Here is a 7,020-nt window from a genome sequence, read left to right on the forward strand (position 1 = left end):
TTTGTTTTTGGGCATCTCCCAAAAGGCCTCATACTAATTGGAGTTATCTGGATGCTTATATTCTAGCAAACTGCCCCTCCAACAAACGATGTGGGACAACTCCTAACAATCTCCCCCTTCACACATCGGGCCCGACACCTGTCGATTCTGCCACCTTCAGTGTGATCTGACTCCCCCTTAACCCATACTGGAAGTCCATCTGGCTATCTGCTCCCCCTAAGCCCATACTAGAAGGTCCACCTGCCTTTTCCTTGTGCCCATTCTGGGGCAAGCCCATCTGCCTCTTCCTAGGTCCATTCTGGAGCCCACGTGAGATTGTTATGGAGCGTTATAACCTGAAGCTCTGATACCACTTGTTGGGATTGCTAAGCATGCCTAACTCCACATTAGTATGATATTGTCCGCTTTGGGCTGAGCCCGCACGTGTTTGTTTTTGGGCATCTCCCAAAAGGCCTCATACTAATTGGAGTTATCTGGCTGCTTATATTCTAGCAAACTGCCCCTCCCACAAACGATGTGGGATAACTCCATTAGTATGAGGCCTTTTGGGAGGTGCCCAAAAACAAACCCGTGCGGGCTCGGCCCAAAGCGGACAATATCATACTAATGTGGAGTTAGGCATGCTCAGCAAGCCCAACAAGTGGTATCAGAGCTTCAGGTTATAACGGTCCAGAACAATCTCAGACGGGCTCCCAGAATGGGCCTAGGAAGAGGCAGATGGGCTTGCCCCAGAATGGGCTCAAGGAAAAGGCACACGGGCCTTCTAGTATGGGCCTAGGGGAAGTAGATAGCCATATGGACTTTCAGTATGGGTCGAGGGGGAGCCTAGTCACACTGAAGGAGGCAGAATCGACAGGTGTCTGGCCCGATGTGTGAAGGGGGAGATTGTTAGGAGTTGTCCCACATCATTTGTGGGAGGGGCAGTTTGCTAGAATAAAAGCAGCCAGATAACTCCATTAGTATGAGGCCTTTTGGGAGGTGCCCAAAAACAAACCCGTGCAGGCTCGGCCCAAAGCGGACAATATCATACTAATGTGGAGTAGGCCTGCTTAGCAAGCCCAACAATAACTATATGGGTAATTTTGGAAAAGTCTTATTCAACAACTAATTATATACTGTCTGATTTGAACTCCAAAAAAAAATTCTCCTGCATGCACAGAAATCTCCACCAATCAAATTTTTACAACTCATCAATCACATTTTCTTAGCATGTGCCCATGGGCACACACTAGACAAGGCGATAATAAAATTATCCCAGACAATGCACCATATATGGAGAATATTAAGTGCCCTCTGCTGTGCACTTGTGCTCCTAATCAGTGACTACATCTCTACAAATGCAGACTTTATAAAAATTTTCCTAATGTAACTTTTTGCAGTGATTACTGAAGTCGGAAGCCTAGGGGATGGACTTTAGTAATTTAACTTCTTATTTTGTGATCTGGACTAATGATCAGACGGTATTACTATTATCAATCATGTTTGTGGAACAATCTTTTTTCAGATTTAATGTTTTATTAATATCCTATGATGGCATGGCCTAGTATTCATCGTATATAAGTGATAAATCAATAAATAATTTATTTTCTTACCTGTTTTGGTAAACGAGCTCGAACTCGAGCCGAGTCAAGCTTTTGTTTTCGAGCCGGTTTTTATTCGGGATTGGCACATACTCGACCCGACTCGTTTATCGTAATGGGTATGAAATTGTGTTCGAGCTCGGCTTGTATACGAGCTCGAGCTGAGTCGGGTTTTCCTAAATGAGTTTGAGCTCAGCTCGACTTGAATTACAGGCCTATACATGGATGTAGCTGATGTATCACAAGTAGCATTTGAATCAGTGGCTTGTGCAGCAGATGCTGCAAGAGTAGTTGTAGAACTTTTTCGGTATGAGTCACATGATCCATATGATCAAATTTCTCCAAGTTTTCGTTGTAAAAAGGTATCCAACTTCCATGATTCTAGACTTGCTAATTGTCATGAAGAAATGCAAATGCTGGCAAATGATGATGGAGGGTCAAGACATGAGAATAGTGCAAGAGGATATAAAAGATCATTATCGAGCTCAAGTCCCGATATTTCTGGCGATATTCGACAAGTATCTTCATTTCCTACTAAAACGGAAGTCCAAACAACATCATTCATGAGGGAAGTAGTTTAAGATTATTAGGCGAGTTCTCTGTTATAGAATCCAAACATCTTTAAACATTCTCTTGCACTTTTTCCACTGACTTATTATACTTGAATACAATGCGTCAATGACTTTTCACTCCTCAGGACTTACCAGAGTGACACCTCCACGTAGTTTGATTAATTTCTATTCCAAATTGCTTACATGATATAAATTAAAAGGTTTGGATGTTTTGTTATGAAGACTCAAGTGAAGAAATATCACTGTGAATCATGTATGTAAATATTTGTAGAAACGAACCTCATTTTGCAGTTTCATCTCTTTGCCATGTACCTTCTCAAGAGTTAGATTAGACTGCAGAGATTTAATCTCTATAGAAAGCTAAAAGCACATAAATTATATAATTACACCGTAAACTTAGTTTCTAGAACATAAAGTTTAAGAGGAATACCTCCCTCACCGACTGCTTTTCTTAGTGCATCCAGCTGAGCTTGCAGTTTGGAGTTTTCTTCATTCAAATAAGTTCTTTCCTATTTGGAATGTCAAACTCATCTTGCCAAACAAGGTATATTTTTGAATAATATATTCCCAACATTAGCAAGAGCGTGCAATGTCTTTTGTATATCATATTAATCTAAATAGGTTGAATATGTTTTTTCAAAACTACCTCGATAACATTAATGTGTTGGAAAAAATTAACGAAATGATAGTTTGAACGTCTGTCATGGAAAAATTAACGAAATGTAATTGTGTTAAAAAAATTGTAGTTAAGTCATGCGAGTGATTATAATTAGTAATGATTTTTGTGTAACAAATATTATAATTTAGATCATTTTTATGCAATTAAGTCAATAAAAATACACATTAATCCGAAGTTGAGTACTAGAGGAGTCAAACATGTGATTAGATTTTGACTTCTGGAGTCATCCCAATTCCACGTGGAGTTAAAACACGAATCTCATGATCACACACATTTTACTGCACCGATATGATTCTATATCTAAACATACACAAAACAGTAATACTATTTCAGATCTACCTTCCCATTCCATTTCAACCTCCTCTTTCAAAACCCTCTCAATCTCTCTCTCTCTTTCTCTGTAACAGTTTTAACTTCATTCTTACTCAATCTCCAGATCTGTCTTCAACAATGGCGCTTCACGTCTCTCTCCGCAATCTCTCCCTCCATCTCCTCCTCTCTCTTCTCTTCCTCCACTCATCTCTCTCCGCCTCAGATCCTCCCTCTCCGTCTCCCGCATCTCTCCACATCTCCTCTCCCCCCTCTCCCTCACCACAATCTCCCCACACCTCTCCTCCCTCACCTCCTTCCGCTCCATCTCCCGCACCCTCTCCCTCTCCTCTCCCTCACTCTCCTCCAGCTCCCTGCCTCTCCGGCGCCATCTCCGTCCAATTCCACCTCTCCGGCGCCCTCTCCCGTCTCCGACGGCGGCGTAAACCACGAGAACCAGAGCACATTCGATCCCGATGACGAAAAAACGTTGTCGTCCAGTGGAATGAGCGGCGGACAGAAAGCAGGAGTGGCTTTAGGAGTGATCGCCGGCGCTTGTGTAGTGATAGTCGGTGGCGTGTTGTACAAGAAACGCCAGAATAATATACGAAGATCGCAATTCGGTTACACATCGAGAGTTGAAATGATCTGAACACAGCTTCAATTATACGTACATTTATTTGTATGTATTTGTTTGAGTTTATGTGGAGGATAATATACATACGGATCGGTGAAGATATTGGATAGAGAATCACAGCGGCTATTGAATTAAATTCTTTATTGTTATGTTGATTAGAACTGATGATGATACATATACATGTATTTTTTTATGATAATGATGATATTGAAATTTACTGTTTATAGTGGTGAATTTGTGTTTACTTTATTCAATTTTGTTACCATTTTTTACTGTGATATTTGTATGTTTACTTGACCTGTTTTGACTAGGTAGATGATAACTCTGCACAAAATTTTAACTCACCGGTAAATAGTCAAACTTATTCAAAATTAATTTCCAGCAAAATTATTACTTTGATCAAGAGCAGATGTAGCCTCCTTTCAGTTTATTTTCTAAAATTTTCTTACTTTTCTATTTCTAAGAAAACTATTGAAAATTAAGAAAACATATTTCAAATTAATTTAAACAAAAAAGTAAAAATATATATATAAAATTTCTCAATTTGAAATATATAATTTTTTTATGTAATCAATGAACAATTATAAATAATGTTATTGTCAATAAAATTATATTCTGAAAACTTTTTTTTTAATTATTTAATTGTATTTGTATAGTTTTTAATATTTGTATTTGTTACGCACAGATCCTTTCGGTAACTTGAACAGGTTTCGGCTGCCTTCGAGGTGGCTTCGGCCGTACCTGAAATTGAAGAGAATGCGAGGATTGGTACCCCCGATTCACCTCCGGTGTGAGAATCAGAATCTGGCAGTAAAAGTAGGGTAATAATACAAGAAAAGCAGAGTGTTTACGAGAATGTGTCTATCTTTTGTCTTACTTCACAAGGGTTTTTATACCCAATTCTGCTTTGAATGTCAGCCGTTACCAATCATTAAGGAGGGAGTGAAATGGGGGAGTTATGTCCCTTGTTCTGTCCAACGGTCTGCAAGTAGTGGGCCTCGGCCTGGACTTTCGTGGGCCTTCGTTTCTCGGGCCTGGGGGTCCTTCAGCCCAGTACCTTAACTACTTATTGGGCCTTCGTTCAATGGGCCTGGTTGGGCCAATAACCAACATGTCCCTGTCCTTCGGCTGGGCCTTCGGGCCGGCCGACGGACACCGGTCTCGATCCATATTAGGGGCGAAGAAACCCTAGGGCGATCGCTTCAGTTCCGCCTCGATCTTCGGTCGTACACGTGGCAAGCTTGTGGGGACTTGCAGTGCATTAATGTGACAGCTGTTGGCACGTCGTTCCATGGCTCAATCTCAGCCGTTGAATATCAACCGTTTTGATCTAGGACGTCTATTTCAAAAACCCCCAAACGTCGCTTTTCTGAATTCATTTTAGGCGCCTATATAAGCCCATTTGTGCATTTTCTTTTCTTTTCATCACTTTTAGTTTCTCCATACACAGTGACAAATTGCGGTGAATCTTCCAATCACGGGCAACAGCAACTCCGTCTTCCCAGATCATCCTATTTCAATCCAAGAACATCTCCAAAATAAGTAAGTCCTTTTTCTTAGTTTTCCAGTTTTGAATTTGCATGTCGGTTTCCTGTGTTTTAGGATGTTTGCATGTGGACTTAGAGGTTTTGTTCTGGATTCATGGGGTTTTCCTGGGTTTTGCGCGTGTGCCATTGTGTTTTTTGGGGGTTTTTGGGAATTTCTGTGTAGGTAATAGAAGTTTCATCGGGTTTTACCAATTTGAGGGGGCCCCATGGGTTTAAAGATGACATGCGAGGTGTTTTCTAACTAAGAACGTTCTTCGGGATTTCTTGGTTTTAGAACGTCTTTCGGGAGCCGACCCAGGGCATAAATATGTGGTCCGGAGTCTGAGATGTTTGCGAAAGGTTCTATAGGCAAGAACATCCTTCGGGATGGCTTGCCCGAAGGATGTTCTTGCCCCAGGAGCAGCCTTCGGAAACCGCCTCCGGGGTTCTGGTTTGTTCGGTCCTGGGACGTGTACTCGGTTTTTTATTTTTTCTTTTCTGTCTGCTAATCCGAGTACATGGACTAATGTCTCTCTGTTCCTAATACAGGGACATGGACCGAGCAAACCGCCCCCCAGATTCTTGGGACCCCTTGTCGAACAGCTTGGCGGGAACGTCTTCCATTCGCCCCGAGCGGACGGGACGGGCCCTTTTTGGTTCGGCTGCTGACTACCCCGCAACCAATAATCGTTCAGAACTGACGAAGGGACGCGTGGTTCAGATGTACGATGATTATTCTGTCCCTCGAGGGTTTTGTTGGCTGTATGCGCCGAGGGAGGGCGAAAGGATCTACGACACTCCCGGGGTGCCAGATGGATATGGAGGCTGCGCCGTAGGGGTTTCAGAAGTGGCCTTCAAGTGTGGCTTGCGGGTGCCTCCGTTGAAGCTGATCAAGCACCTTTTCTTCCAGATGGGCATCGCCCTCGGACAGATGGACCCGAACGGGTTCATCCATATTAACTGTTTCCAGAACAGATGTCTTCACGCTGGGATCGCACCCAACACTCGTCTATTCTGGTATCATTACGACTTTCAGAAGAATCCGAAGAGTCCCGGTTTCTACACCATCGCCCGTCGAGCAGGGCGACCTGATTGGACGGCGACCAATTCGAACAATAAATCCACCCACACTCGTTGGTGTTATGTGAGTGGTCCAAGGTTGTTAGTCCCTTAACAATATAGCAAGAATTACAGAAGGGGGGTTGAATGGAATTCTTGAACATTTTTCTTGAAATAAAAATGTTCAACTCGAATATAGATATAATGTTTTGATTAGCACAATGCGGAATAGAAACTTAATTGAATCAAAACATAAGTAATTAAAAACAAGAGTCTTTAAAAACTTTCTGGTGGATTTAAACAATTCCACCAGAGATATATATTATATATCGAGAGGACTCTGTGTGCAGGAATGCTCACAGCTGCTTACAAATTGAATTGCTGAGAATACAGGGAAATGCTAATAATTCTGCTTACAAAGATTTCTCTATTTTTGTGTGTCTCAGCTATCTTCCTTTTATTTGCTACGTTCTTGGTTTATATATTACCAAGATTACAAAGTCAAAAAGACTGAATAAATATAAAAACTATCAGTCTTAAGCTTTGCTGCTTTTCGTCCTCTATTACCCAGTTAATGGGCTTCCACAGTAGATTTGTATACATCTCGACGGCTGTGCTCAGCTTTCACTGTTCAACTACTGTTTGAATTCTTTATATG

General features: G+C 41.7%; 1 pseudogene; it reads left to right on the plus strand.

Annotated features, from left to right (window-relative positions):
* Nucleotides 1–3,137: 3,137 nt before the first annotated feature.
* LOC141702755 (uncharacterized) lies at nt 3,138–4,011 on the plus strand (annotated as a pseudogene).
* Nucleotides 4,012–7,020: the final 3,009 nt, after the last annotated feature.

This window comes from Apium graveolens, unplaced genomic scaffold (assembly GCF_009905375.1).
Source record: "Apium graveolens cultivar Ventura unplaced genomic scaffold, ASM990537v1 ctg5635, whole genome shotgun sequence".
NCBI lineage: Eukaryota > Viridiplantae > Streptophyta > Magnoliopsida > Apiales > Apiaceae > Apium > Apium graveolens.